Here is a 13,598-nt window from a genome sequence, read left to right on the forward strand (position 1 = left end):
AACTAGTCTAAGGTTCACTACTAAATTTCAAGTATTAAACCAAGTCTACAATAAGTCCGGAATCACCACTCTAAACTCGTCTTCTCTCATCATCTTCTTGACCCCGATCCTGTCCCACCTGTTGTCATGCACACATACAAACAAGACAACAGCCGGATACTCCGGTGAGAATAAATCCCAGTATAAATAAGGTATACATGCAGTTAACTGAATTAACATAAAAGCATGAATTATATCTTATCACATGTAGCATAATCAAACAACATGTATCAATACCAGTCTGTAAATAAAACATGAATCGTAATCTACGAAACATAAATCAATACGGATCTGTAAGTCAAGTTCTAGTCTCGATATCTAAGACTCGACTCATCTCTTATTCTAATCTAGGGAGCCTGATCTAATTTATACTTTGGTATGCTGTATCGAATGTCTACAATAGACGTCGATCTACATCTAAGCTCATCGATACACCATAAGTCTAGAGTCTACGCGGTTCTGACAAAGACTCGGCGGTTCTGCCCTAGCTAGGCTAATCTGCCCTAGACCCAAACTCTGGCTCTGCTATAATTCAATAGACTAAACATATCAATCTGATAATCTGCAAATATCGATGCAATAAAGTAAAGTATGTGATTTTGGGAAACTCAAGTCAAACCTAACTCGAGTTGTGCAATCCCGAATCAACATTTATTTATACCTTTCTCTTCACGATCTGATGAAGACGAAGTCTCGTATATCAATCTGTCCATACCCAGTCTGGCAATGACAAGTCACATAAATACCATATCAGTATATAACTCAATTCAAGACCCGTTCTGATCAATACTCAAATCGGTATATAATCTGATCCATATCTGAACAAGGTACAATCTAATTCATATCAATGATATCACGATACAATCGACATCATTACTGAATCTGATCAATATCAATCAATACTGAATCTGATCAATATCAATCTACTGATGTTTCGACGGCATAACAATACAGTCACGATACCCTCGTCTATCTCAACATCACAGATATAATACCAGAATTCATAACCAGTATCAGTACAACTCATAATCGTAATATCGGTACACTTGAGATCAGTAATAACACAACTCTGATATCAAATCTCAATCAATATCTTTCGAAAATCATAACAATTGTATAAACAGTCTATTCTTTAATCTGACTTCAATTATACAATGTCTACTGTAGCAGAAACACTATATCTGATTCATATTCAATTCTGACAATATCATAATTTCAGAACATGTCTAAACGTAACAAAACTTACGTCCAGTTGTAGCCAGCGTTGATAGGAACTCGGTACTGAAATCGGATTCAAAATCGGATAGACGGATTTTGCTCGAACGAAACACTTTGCAGCTTTTCCCCTTGAATCCTCGGTTTTCTCCCTTTCTTCCTCTGAATCAATTTGTGTAATGTATATATATATATATACACACGTTGCACTCCAAGAGACCAAATGTCAATTTTTCGTGATGCATGCCACGCGCATATGCGCGCACAAAGCCGCGCATATGCGCCGATAGTTCTGCCCGGCTGCCTGTTGCATAAATCTTCTCGCGCATATGCGCGACGTTTCTCGCGCATGTGCGCGAGATGTTCTGTCTCGCATCTTCCCTTACTCACGCATATGCGCGCCTTCCGCCGCGCATGTGCGCCGAACCCTCTGGACGTTCCGCGCATATGCGCGCATTCAAGCCGCGCATGTGCGCCGATCATATTCTTCCCACCTAATGTGATTCCTTCTTTCGGCTCTCCCGATCTGATCCGTTCCGTCTATAATCATCTTTAAATAAATAAATAAATCATTTCAGATTAATCTCAGATTACAGTAACAAAATCTCGGGCCTTACATTTCTCCCCCTCTCAGATCGGAGTTCGTCCTCGAACTCGAAAGTAATCAATTCAGACATATCAGAAGAAATGTATATAGAGTTTAAATCAGAAACTCATCTCAATGAATCCATTCTGAAATCTTAATCTCATATCAGATTCTGTCTTTCAATTAATCTCTTTGCTATTCTGAAAATCTTACTGTGTTTTCAACAACATAATAATTTTCATTTTCTTCTGAATTAGTTTCATTTTTCTTGCTCTATCTCTGACTGTATCAGATCTTATCTCAGATATTTTGAGTCATTATCCTTATACGCAGGAAATCTGCAGTTCTCATTGTACAATGTCTTATCTGTGGCTATCTCAATACTCGTTTGATAGCTATCATCATACAGTAATTCATAAAGTGACAAGACATCAGGTCACTAGTGCTAGAATCCAGCACTACAGTTCCTGGATATCCTCCAGTATCTAGATAGTTCACTCCAACTATCCGCCAATCTATAAACCATAGATAAAATCATGCTATACATTCTGCCAAAAGCACAAAATCAAGCAAAATCACAATCTGATATACTCTACTTCGGCATTCTAGTTACTCTGACCACTTCTCTGACATCGATCTGTGTCATTTGGTCATGTTTGTACGTTATCTGATACAAACTAATAGATATAGATTGAACAATCTGTCAATCACAATCATATTACTTCACAATCTGGAAAGTATTACAGTGATCTCATTACGAAATTCCTCGAAGTATACTCCCCATGTCTAGTCAGAAATATACAAATTTTGTAATAAATCTTTTGATTTTTATCTTTCTGTCTTCATTTATTGGCAATTCAGACATTTCAGTACAAGTTCTGCCAACATTTCAGTACCAATTCTGTCACAACTGATTTAATCTGTCTATATCAAAACTATCTGTTCAAATTATCATATACTTTCTGTTACCTGAACGACTTTTGAATCCATTTCTGTGCGCTTCTGGCCCTATCTGTCATTTCCAATTCGAACTATTTGGTATAAACAATCAGTTAATAATATAAATTAAAGAAAAATACCTACCTGGTATTCGGTTCTGATCATCAATATCAAATTCTGTTGTACAATTCTGAAACATTTGACATTACAAGATAATCATTTTCATACAGTAAAAATCACATATCTGTCACCCTGATTGATGCTCTGCTCTGATTATCGAATTTAAGTTCTGAATACTCTGGTTAAATCTCTGACTGCCGTAATTCTCGAATTCAGCTCTGATTTGGTTAGAATAATCTGTATCAAATACTGACTCAAAATAACGGTACTATCAAATCAGATTCACAATATCAATAGTCTATATTGATCTAGTGAGTTCAGTAACTCATAAAATTGCAATTTCTGACAATACTGTCAATTCTGACTATTCAATCACGTCTTCATGTCGTGCTGATCAACTGCTATATATCATCTGTAAATATAATATGCCCCCAAACAATATAAGCTATCTCAAATATTGTTTTAGAACAATAACAATACTCAAGCAGATACAAAACAACAATCGTAAAAGATAATCTGCCAACTTAGATCAAAACTAAATTCCTGACAATTCTGACATTCTGAAATTTCTGATATTTCTGATCTTTCTGATATCGGTATCATTCTCAGTCACTGATCATGATCTCAACTGTGTCAAATCAATCAGTATACTAACTTCAGATATCACATACTATGAATACAATCTGTTTCAAGCAAGATTCTTATCTGAATAATTTCTGTATACAATAATCACAGTTCTCAGAATATTCAATACAATCTTCAGATATTCGATTCAATCAATCAGATGCTGCAATTATATCACAATATCATAGATACAACAAGCATGAAATCATCAGAATATCTCTGAACATACTGAAACATGCCAGAGAGAAACACTAAATCAGATGTAACTCCTGGTCGGTACTCTCCCACTGATCTTTCAATTCTTTCAACTTACTCTGTGTCATTCTGTACATTCAATATCATTCTGTACTGAATTCTAATAAAACAAACAATACCTGATATCAATTCAATTCTGAAATCTATTTTTCTGATATAAAGCAAATCTGAAATCTTATATGGGCAAACATCAGCCAACTCGTACATCATTGCCAAATCTGCCAATGCTAGACTCGATTTCAGTATGTCTACTCAATACATAAGGATGCCATCTGCTCCTTTCTGTAACAATCGAGTCCCTAGACAACACAAATATCAAAGGAATTCTGAATCTAGAATCCTTACCGTGAAGTCTCTACTCATCAGCCATATCTGGTCTGAATCTTATATTCTCCTAAAAGAAATCTATAATAGTTCTGTACTTGTTCAGCATATTAATGTCAATAATGCAATCAAATCAGAAAACACAAGTACATCATAATTTAACTCGATCTCATTCTCATCTTACTGTAGTATACAATATATCACAGAAATCTCTGATATCAATTTTTCTTTCCCAGAAGGTACAAAAATTAATACTACAGCAATACAAACCCAATAGGTACCGTATATATCAATGCAACTCAGTCAAAGACAATCGCAAGAAATGCATTAATATATATCAATACATATGCAATATAATCATAAAAGAACAGTATCTGCCACTATATCATCAAGTGCCTCTTGGGTCTGTTCCTCGGTCACTACCACCAGATGGTCCAGCTCCCTGAAATCTGCGGGAATCTCTCTGGGGACAAACTCTAGCAAAGTGTCCCGGCTGTCGGCAGATACGACAACTACCAGTCACTCCCTGGCATTGCTCTGTGGTATGTCTCCATCCACAAATCATGTAATACACTCCAGTATAACTTGGGCTGGAACCACTGGAGCTAGTTGAACCGCTCAGTCCACTTCTTAACTTCTTGAATGGTTTCTTTCGAGCTTTCAGCAAATCTTGCTTTCCACTCGTGCTGCCGCGATCAAATCGGAGAGGGGATTGCTGTGTCTGGGATTGCATTGCACACACCCTTTTTAGTTGTCTAATCAGACTCGCCTCCGCTCTCTTCGCTTTACTCAAGGCATCAGCAAAATGATAAGGTCGCTGCATATTCATCAATGCAACTATCTCCGAGTTCAATCCTCTGATGAACTGATCCGTTACAGCTTCATCATTTCCAATTACATGAGGAGCAAAACGCAGTAGAGTAGAGAATTTCGCAACATATTTTTCAATATTCAGTTGGCCTTGTCTCAAATTCTCAAACTCTGCTTTCTTGTCCTCCCGGTACGAAGCTGAGAAAAATCTTCGATAAAATTCAGTTCTGAATATTTCCCACGAAATCACTGTACCTCTCTGTTCTAGCATTCTTTTACTTATAATCCACCAACTCCTGGCAGTCTCTCGTAACTGGTGGAATATCAGTTTAATTCTCTGCTCATCTGAATAATTAAGTAAATCAAACAGTATTTCTATGTCATCAAACCAGTTCTCACAATCTTCAGACGTCTCGACACCACTCAGAATCGGCGGCTGAAATAACTGAAATTCTCCCAACTGTATTTCCATCTGAGTTTCTGATATATCTATCGGTTCAGTCGAAGTACTACTCCTTTCTGGAATTCTCCGTGGAGGTATATCTGCTTATCAAAACATTAGTACTCAAATACTACAAATCTGTTCCAATCTTTCTCTGATCATCTTACTGCTGATCATGAATCAAATCTGATTCATACTCAATAATACATATTACCAATTCAAATCAGATAATTAGATAACATGTATTTTAAAGCAGTAAAACATAATGTCATGCTAGCACACACACAATGTAAGTCAACATTAAAATAAATCTCATGCTAGAAATCACATGCAAGGAAAGAAAACTCACTCTACCCCGCTCATTCTCTTCTATCTCAGTCTAAAGGATCTATCGATCTGATACCACCTGTTGTGGGGACCCGGACACTAATCATCTTCTTAATCATCTTTGGGATTTAATTATCAATTAAGATAAACAGGGTCTAAAAATTTTTCTTTAAAATGCGGAAGGTAATGGAATTTAACTAATATATATCTCAGTATAGAAGTACAATAATGTACAACAATTATTCAAACTAGTCTAAGGTTCACTACTAAATTTCAAGTATTAAACCAAGTCTACAATAAGTCTGGAATCACCACTCTAAACTCGTCTTCTCTCATCATCTTCTTGACCCCGATCCTGTCCCACCTGTTGTCATGCACACATACAAACAAGACAACAGCCGGATACTCCGGTGAGAATAAATCCCAGTATAAATAATGTATACATGCAGTTAACTGAATTAACATAAAAGCATGAATTATATCTTATCACATGTAGCATAATCAAACAACATGTATCAATACCAGTCTGTAAATAAAACATGAATCGTAATCTACGAAACATAAATCAATACGGATCTGTAAGTCAAGTTCTAGTCTCGATATCTAAGACTCGACTCATCTCTTATTCTAATCTAGGGAGCCTGATCTAATTTAGACTTTCGTATGCTGTATCGAATGTCTACAATAGACGTCGATCTACATCTAAGCTCATCGATACACCATAAGTCTAGAGTCTACGCGGTTCTGACAAAGACTCGGCGGTTCTGCCCTAGCTAGGCTGATCTTCCCTAGACCCAAACTCTGGCTCTGCTATAATTCAATAGACTAAATATATCAATATGATAATCTGCAAATATCAATGCAATATAGTAAAATATGTGATTTTGGGAAACTCAAGTCAAACCTAACTCGAGTTGTGCAATCCCGAATCAACATTTATTTATACCTTTCTCTTCACGATCTTATGAAGACGAAGTCTCGTATATCAATCTGTCCATACCCATTCTGGCAATGACAAGTCACATAAATACCATATCAGTATATAACTCAATTCAAGACCCGTTCTGATCAATACTCAAATCGGTATATAATCTGATCCATATCTGAACAAGGTACAATCTAATTCATATCAATGATATCACGATACAATCGACATCATTACTGAATCTGATCAATATCAATCAATACTGAATCTGATCAATATCAATCTACTGATGTTTCGACGGCATAACAATACAGTCACGATACCCTCGTCTATCTCAACATCACAGATATAATACCAGAATTCATAACCAGTATCAGTACAACTCATAATCGTAATATCGGTACACTTGAGATCAGTAATAACACAACTCTGATATCAAATCTCAATCAATATCTTTCGAAAATCATAACAATTGTATAAACAGTCCATTCTTTAATCTGACTTCAATTATACAATGTCTACTGTAGCAGAAACACTATATCTGATTCATATTCAATTCTGACAATATCATAATTTTAGAACATGTCTAAACGTAACAAAACTTACGTCCAGTTGTAGCCTGCGTTGATAGGAACTCGGTACTGAAGTCGGATTCAAAATCGGATAGACGGATTTTGCTCGAACGAAACACTTTGCAGCTTTTCCCCTTGAATCCTCGGTTTTTTCCCTTTCTTCCTCTGAATCAATTTGTGTAATGTATATATATATATACACACACGTTGCACTCCAAGAGACCAAATGTCAATTTTTCGTGATGCATGCCGCGCGCATATGCGCGCACAAAGCCGCGCATATGCGCCGGTAGTTCTGCCCGGCTGCCTGTTGCATAAATCTTCTCGCGCATATGCGCGACGTTTCTCGCGCATATGCGCGAGATGTTCTGTCTCGCATCTTCCCTTACTCGCGCATATGCGCGCCTTCCGCCACGCATGTGCGCCGAACCCTTTGGACGTTCCACGCATATGCGCGCATTCAAGCCGCGCATGTTCTTCCCACCTAATGTGATTCCTTCTTTCGGCTCTCCCGATCTGATCCGTTCCGTCATAATCATCTTTAAATAAATAAATAAATCATTTCAGATTAATCTCAGATTACAGTAACAAAATCTCGGGCCTTACAACTATCGAATGTTCATTCAGGGATTCTCATCTATTGCGGCACCCATGACTGCCTTGACAAAGAAGAATGCAAAGTTTTTATGGGGATCCGATTGTCAAGACAGTTGAAATTTCACGATAAAAACTACCCCACTCATGATCTTGAGCTAGCATCGGTAGTTTTTGCATTGAAGATTTGGAGACATTACTTTTATGGAGAGAAGTGCAAGATTTTCATCGACCATAAAAGTTTGAAATACTTCTTCACCCAAAAAGAATTGAATATGAGGAAAAAATTATTATTCAGCACGACATTCCATCCTCAAACCGATGGTCAGTCAGAGAGAGTTATTCAAATTTTGGAGGATCTAATTCGAGCTTGTGTTATTGATTTTCAAGGAAGTTGGAACCAAAATTACCTCTAGTGGAGTTTACCTATAATAATAGCTATCATTCATCAACAGGAATGGCTCCTTTTGAGGAACTTTATGGAAGGAAATTTAGATCACATATTCATTGGTACGAGGTTGGCGAAAGAAGGGAAATTGGTCCTGACTTGATCGAAGAAACAACCGAGCTACTAGTCAAATTTTGAGATAGAATGAAGAAGGCACAAAGCCGACAGAAAATTTATGTCAACAAGAGACATAGAGAGATAGAGTTTGCAGTGGGAGACCATGTATTTGTGAAAATAGCACCTATGAAGGGTGGTATGCAATTTGGCAAGAAAGGCAAACTTAGTCCAAGATTCATAGGCCCGTTTGAGATTTTGGAGAGGATTGGAACACTAGCCTATAGAGTGGCATTGTCACCAATGCTATCTGGAGTACACAATGTGTTTCATATTTCGATGCTACGAAAGTACATGTCGAACCCTTCACATGTACTAAATCATGAACCTCTGCAATTGACTCCAAATATGACTTATGAGGAAAGGCCTATACAAATCTTGGGTAGGCAAGAAAGAAGACTCTGAAACAAAGTCATTCCAATGGTCAAGGTCAAGTGGCTGAATCACTCGGAAGAATAAGCTACTTGGGAAACCGAGAGGGACTTGAGGAGTCGCTATCCAGAGTTATTTGATAAGTTCTAATTTCGAGGAAAAAATTTTATATAAGGGGGGAGGAATTGTAAGGTCCAAAATTAAAATGACGTAATCTAACTGCATACAAATCTAGGGAAAATCAATAATAGATAATTAATTGATTTTAATTGTTAAATTAATTATATGTGATATGTTTATATGAATTTATAGTAGTCTCCTAATTGAATGCATTAAAATATATTTTTAAAGGCTATCCGAGTTGCGATCGAGGAACGGAGACCGATGGTTGAAAAATAGAACATGTTTTTGTTAAATAATTATTTTTGATTATTGAAAATAATGTTGATTCTTTTTATTATTTTTGAAAATAGAGAGTTTTGAGGTGATTTCATACTTCAAGGCATAAATTTTATCAGTATTCGATTTTCATCAAAAATACAAACGTTTTGATAACCCGGCTAATAATTTCACAAACTTTCCTAAACGAAATAATTTTTAAAAGCACTAAAGGGTTTATTGGGCCTAACTAACCATGTTAATGGGCTTAATATATTATTAGTGTTGATTAAATATTTAAAGTACAAACTCACCCCATAAATCACATAACACACGCCCCTCACCTCTATCAATACAAGACTCTTTCTCTCCTCAATCACACGGCACGCACAAAGTTTTGCAAGGAGAAAAACTTCGGCTATTGCTAGGAAATTCACCCAAGGTCTTCTCGTCACCGTTCTTCGCATCGTCAACGGAATTCGTGAGTTAAATACGCAAAGGCACGCTATATTCTTTCATTTATTCATCATCACACCATAATATGCATATAAATATGATTTGCATGAAAAAAAAACATGTTCCCTTCTATGATTTTCGTTTTTAGCAAAACATGGGTTTGAAAATGTGTTTTTATCCAAAACATGATTTAAATTTTCATGAAGGGGCTCCCATGTTATAGGATTAAAAAGAGCACGTTTTTGCACGATTTAAAGAGTCCTAGGATGAACAAATTAAGCTGCACACGAAGAACAACAAGCAGGAACCGAAACCGAACATTTTTTAATCAAGCTTCGGGTTAAGGGTTAACCATGGTGCATGGCTCGGCTTGGATCCAACAAGGGCTGGGCTGGGCTGAGTCATGGTTGGGTCAGGAGAGGAGTCCTAGCAACACTAGGACTCGAGCACGGTGGCTGGGAATGAGTCCTAGCAGGCTAAGACTCTTCCCGAGCCAAGGCGCGAAGGCGTGCTAGTGTGCGCTTGGGACTTGTGGCTCGGCCAGGGGGTCAGGGCTGGGCTACGCTAGGTCTCTAGGGTCCTGATAGGGTGCACAAGTGTCTGGTGCAGGGGCTGGCTCGGTGGTTAGAGTCCTAGGCGAGTTCGAAGAGTCCTAGTGAATGGAGGAGTCTCGGCCGTCGCTTGCTGCTGAAGTGGGAGGCTTCGGTTGGGCTAGGTTCAAGTGCTAAGGGTCCAGTGGTTTCATGAGGGTCCAAGGGAAGTCTGGTCCGAAGATGGCTCGGGCTGGTTCGGGCATGGCTCGATGAAAACGCAAGAGGGTTCGAGTTTTAGCTTGGGTGGTTTGAACTTAGGGTTTTCAATGGCTAGGGTTTGAAACATGGTTCAAAGGGGGTCGAATCATGGTTCACGAGGGCTAATTAAATATAAAAGGTCTATGTTTTAAATTTGAGAATTTTATTTTAAAGTTCGAATTAATTCGGGATTAAAACGCATTAATAAGTTATAATTAAAGAATAAATAAAAAAACCATTGATTTAAGCTAAATAAAAATATGAGAAAATTAATGTAAACTTAAATAATTATTTGGATAGTCTAGAGTCAATAGAAATAAGAAAAAAAGTCAAAATCGTGAAATTCTACGTCTAAAGATAAAACGATAGTTATACACCTAAAAAATAGTAAACGTCATGGCAGTGTCCTGAATGCTGTTTTATATGTTAATATGATTATTTTAAATGTTTATGAATTTTTATGATGAAACGTTAACGTTAAAAGATATGTTGCATGCTAGGTTTAAAAGAAAAATGATATTTATATATATGGATTTTATAAAGTGATGAGAATATGAAATGTTGAAGGATGTGAAGTAATTGTGACTAATACGAATACGATGATATGTTAATACATAAGGTCAAGGCTCAGTTGAGGGGTGAGAGTGTCGTTGATGTCCCCGTCGGCCAGTACTGTGGTTATATGTAGATGGATCTATCGCCCTAATAAGAATACGAAAGTCACAATTAACGATATGAATTCAAAGAAAAAGAAATACGTATATATATATGATGAATATGAATATGTTTATGATGATATGAATATGAATATGTTTATATGGAAAATGTTAAGTTTATGCATGATTATGAAAATGTTATTTTGCGTATGTGATTGTATACATATTATTTTTTTTCAAGATTATGGTCTGTTGAGTCTTTACACTCACTAGTTGTGATCGATGCAGGTGAATATGATAATAATGATAATGGAGGTCTTGATGGTTGATCTGACTGGACTGAAGGTTCACATAACCCGAAGACCAACGCTTGTCTTTTCCGCACTTATGTTTATGATTTATGATTAAATATTTTTACGACTTTGATTATGTTTTTGAGTGGTTTTTGAGAGGTTGTTAGTTTTAGCAATATTGTTGAGTTAGGATTTGAAAATGTTTGACGATTTTATGTTCTTAAACTATTTCCTTGATTTCATATATAGTTGGTGGTTTTATTTTTAAATGGTGCAAGGTTATTTTTAAAAGTATATATATATGTATAGTATTTTCGGCCGAGATTATTGGGTAAAAAAAATTTCTTGTACTTTTTAAGAAAACGAGTAGTGGACGTTTCAGTTTCCTTAGTTGCACATAACATTTCAATATTTCTACTCGAAGATACATCACATCGCTATCGAATTTATATGCAACTTTTGATATGCCAATGGTTGTATATTCGATCGAGATATATGAGTTGGGGACCGTACTACACACTAATCATAACTTAATATTTTTGCAGACACTATCAGTGATACCTAGGAGATCATGGGACGATGCTACTAGACGCTCTTACCATGATTAAATGAGTGCAATCAGAAATGAATTCTGACATTCTTGATCACCAAATAAGAATAAATATTATTTTGAATACTATGAAGATCTGAACCCACGACTAGCTGTATCTCTGACCCATTGAGGGTCACATAAGTATCGGACTTTGTGTTCTCGTTGAGAAATTCAAAGTCCAAGTAGTTGAATTTGGCGAATGTAGTTGGATGGAGATCAAAAAAATGCTTATAAAAAATTTTATAAGTTGATTACATAAGATGGAAGAAGTGGAAGTTAGATTAACTGATAATCGAAGAATGAAAGTGAAACTGCTTGTTTTGGTGAATGAGTTCACAAACTGATAGCTGTCAAATATAGATAGTAAAAATTTTGATTTTCAAAATTTTCGAATGACTATCATTATATAAACAAGATTTGTATTATTGGCATATCGGCGCTGTCAGATCCTTGATCTATGTTATAATGAGTTCAAATTTATTTATTTAGTGAATTTGAAATTTATTAATTAAATAGTATTACTAATAGTAGTGTCTACCAATCATAAAATATTCCAAAGAGATCTAGAATTAATTAATTAACAAGTTAATTAAAAAATTTAAATAATGGTTATTTAATTTTAACTAATGTGTGTCTGTATATATTATTTGTACATGTGTAGATATATAAATATTGTCCCTGCTTGGTAGAGCGATCGAACCGTGATGTTTGAGCTGCTGTGCGGTTTAAAATATTTGAGTTGCACCATTACCAATATCTATAGCTTTTGGTAAAGCGGCAAGCGCTCGGTCCTACAATTGGTATCAGAGCCAAGTTCACGGGTTCGATTCCCATTGATTTCAAGGAGTGCAATTATTGAGATGGAGATTGTTGGGTGCAATAATTGTCCCCGCTTGGTAGAGCGATCGAACCGTAGTGCTTGAGCTGCTGTGCGGTTTAAAAGATTTGAGTTGCACCATTATCACTAGCTATAGCTTTTGGTAAGGCAGCAAGCACTCGGTCATACACTTTATTTATATATATATATATATATATATATTATATTATATTAATCAACTTTTGATAATACATGATATATTTATTTTACGTACATATCTTTTTTTGATAATACATTATATGTTTATTTTACATACATATCTTTATATATCCATATAAAGATATGTGTGTAAAATAAATATATAAAGATATGTATGTAAAATAAATCATGTATTATCAAAAGTTGATTAATACATTATATAATATAAGATGAGAATTTTTATTTAATAAAAATAAAAAATCCTGATGGAAATATTTAGGGATCCTGGTGGGAGAGAGAATACTGATTGATCAATAATCAACCTCTATAAATATTTAATTGAGAGTCATATGAAATAAGAGTACGTTTGTTCACTTAAATGCTATCCCCTCCACTAAATCAACTCTCGGCCACTTTAAGAAAATTAGGAGAAAATTTTCGGCCAAGCACCTCAACCACCGCCTCGACCCCCCGGCATTATACCGACTCCGATCGTTGACCCAATTTGACGTTAAAGCCGGAGATGAGTTCTAAAAAAGATACAAGAAAAATCTTCTCCGCTGATAATAGATTGATTTAAAGTCCAGCGTAATTTACACGAAAATAACATTCTAAAATACCTTATAAATGTTAAAATTCATACTACGTCCAAGGAAAATTTTGAACGTCGAAACCCATAATTTTAAACTTTCGCTATACCGTAGATGCGAG

The sequence above is a fragment of the Primulina tabacum genome, chromosome 15 (genome assembly GCF_025594145.1).
Source record: "Primulina tabacum isolate GXHZ01 chromosome 15, ASM2559414v2, whole genome shotgun sequence".
Lineage (NCBI taxonomy): Eukaryota > Viridiplantae > Streptophyta > Magnoliopsida > Lamiales > Gesneriaceae > Primulina > Primulina tabacum.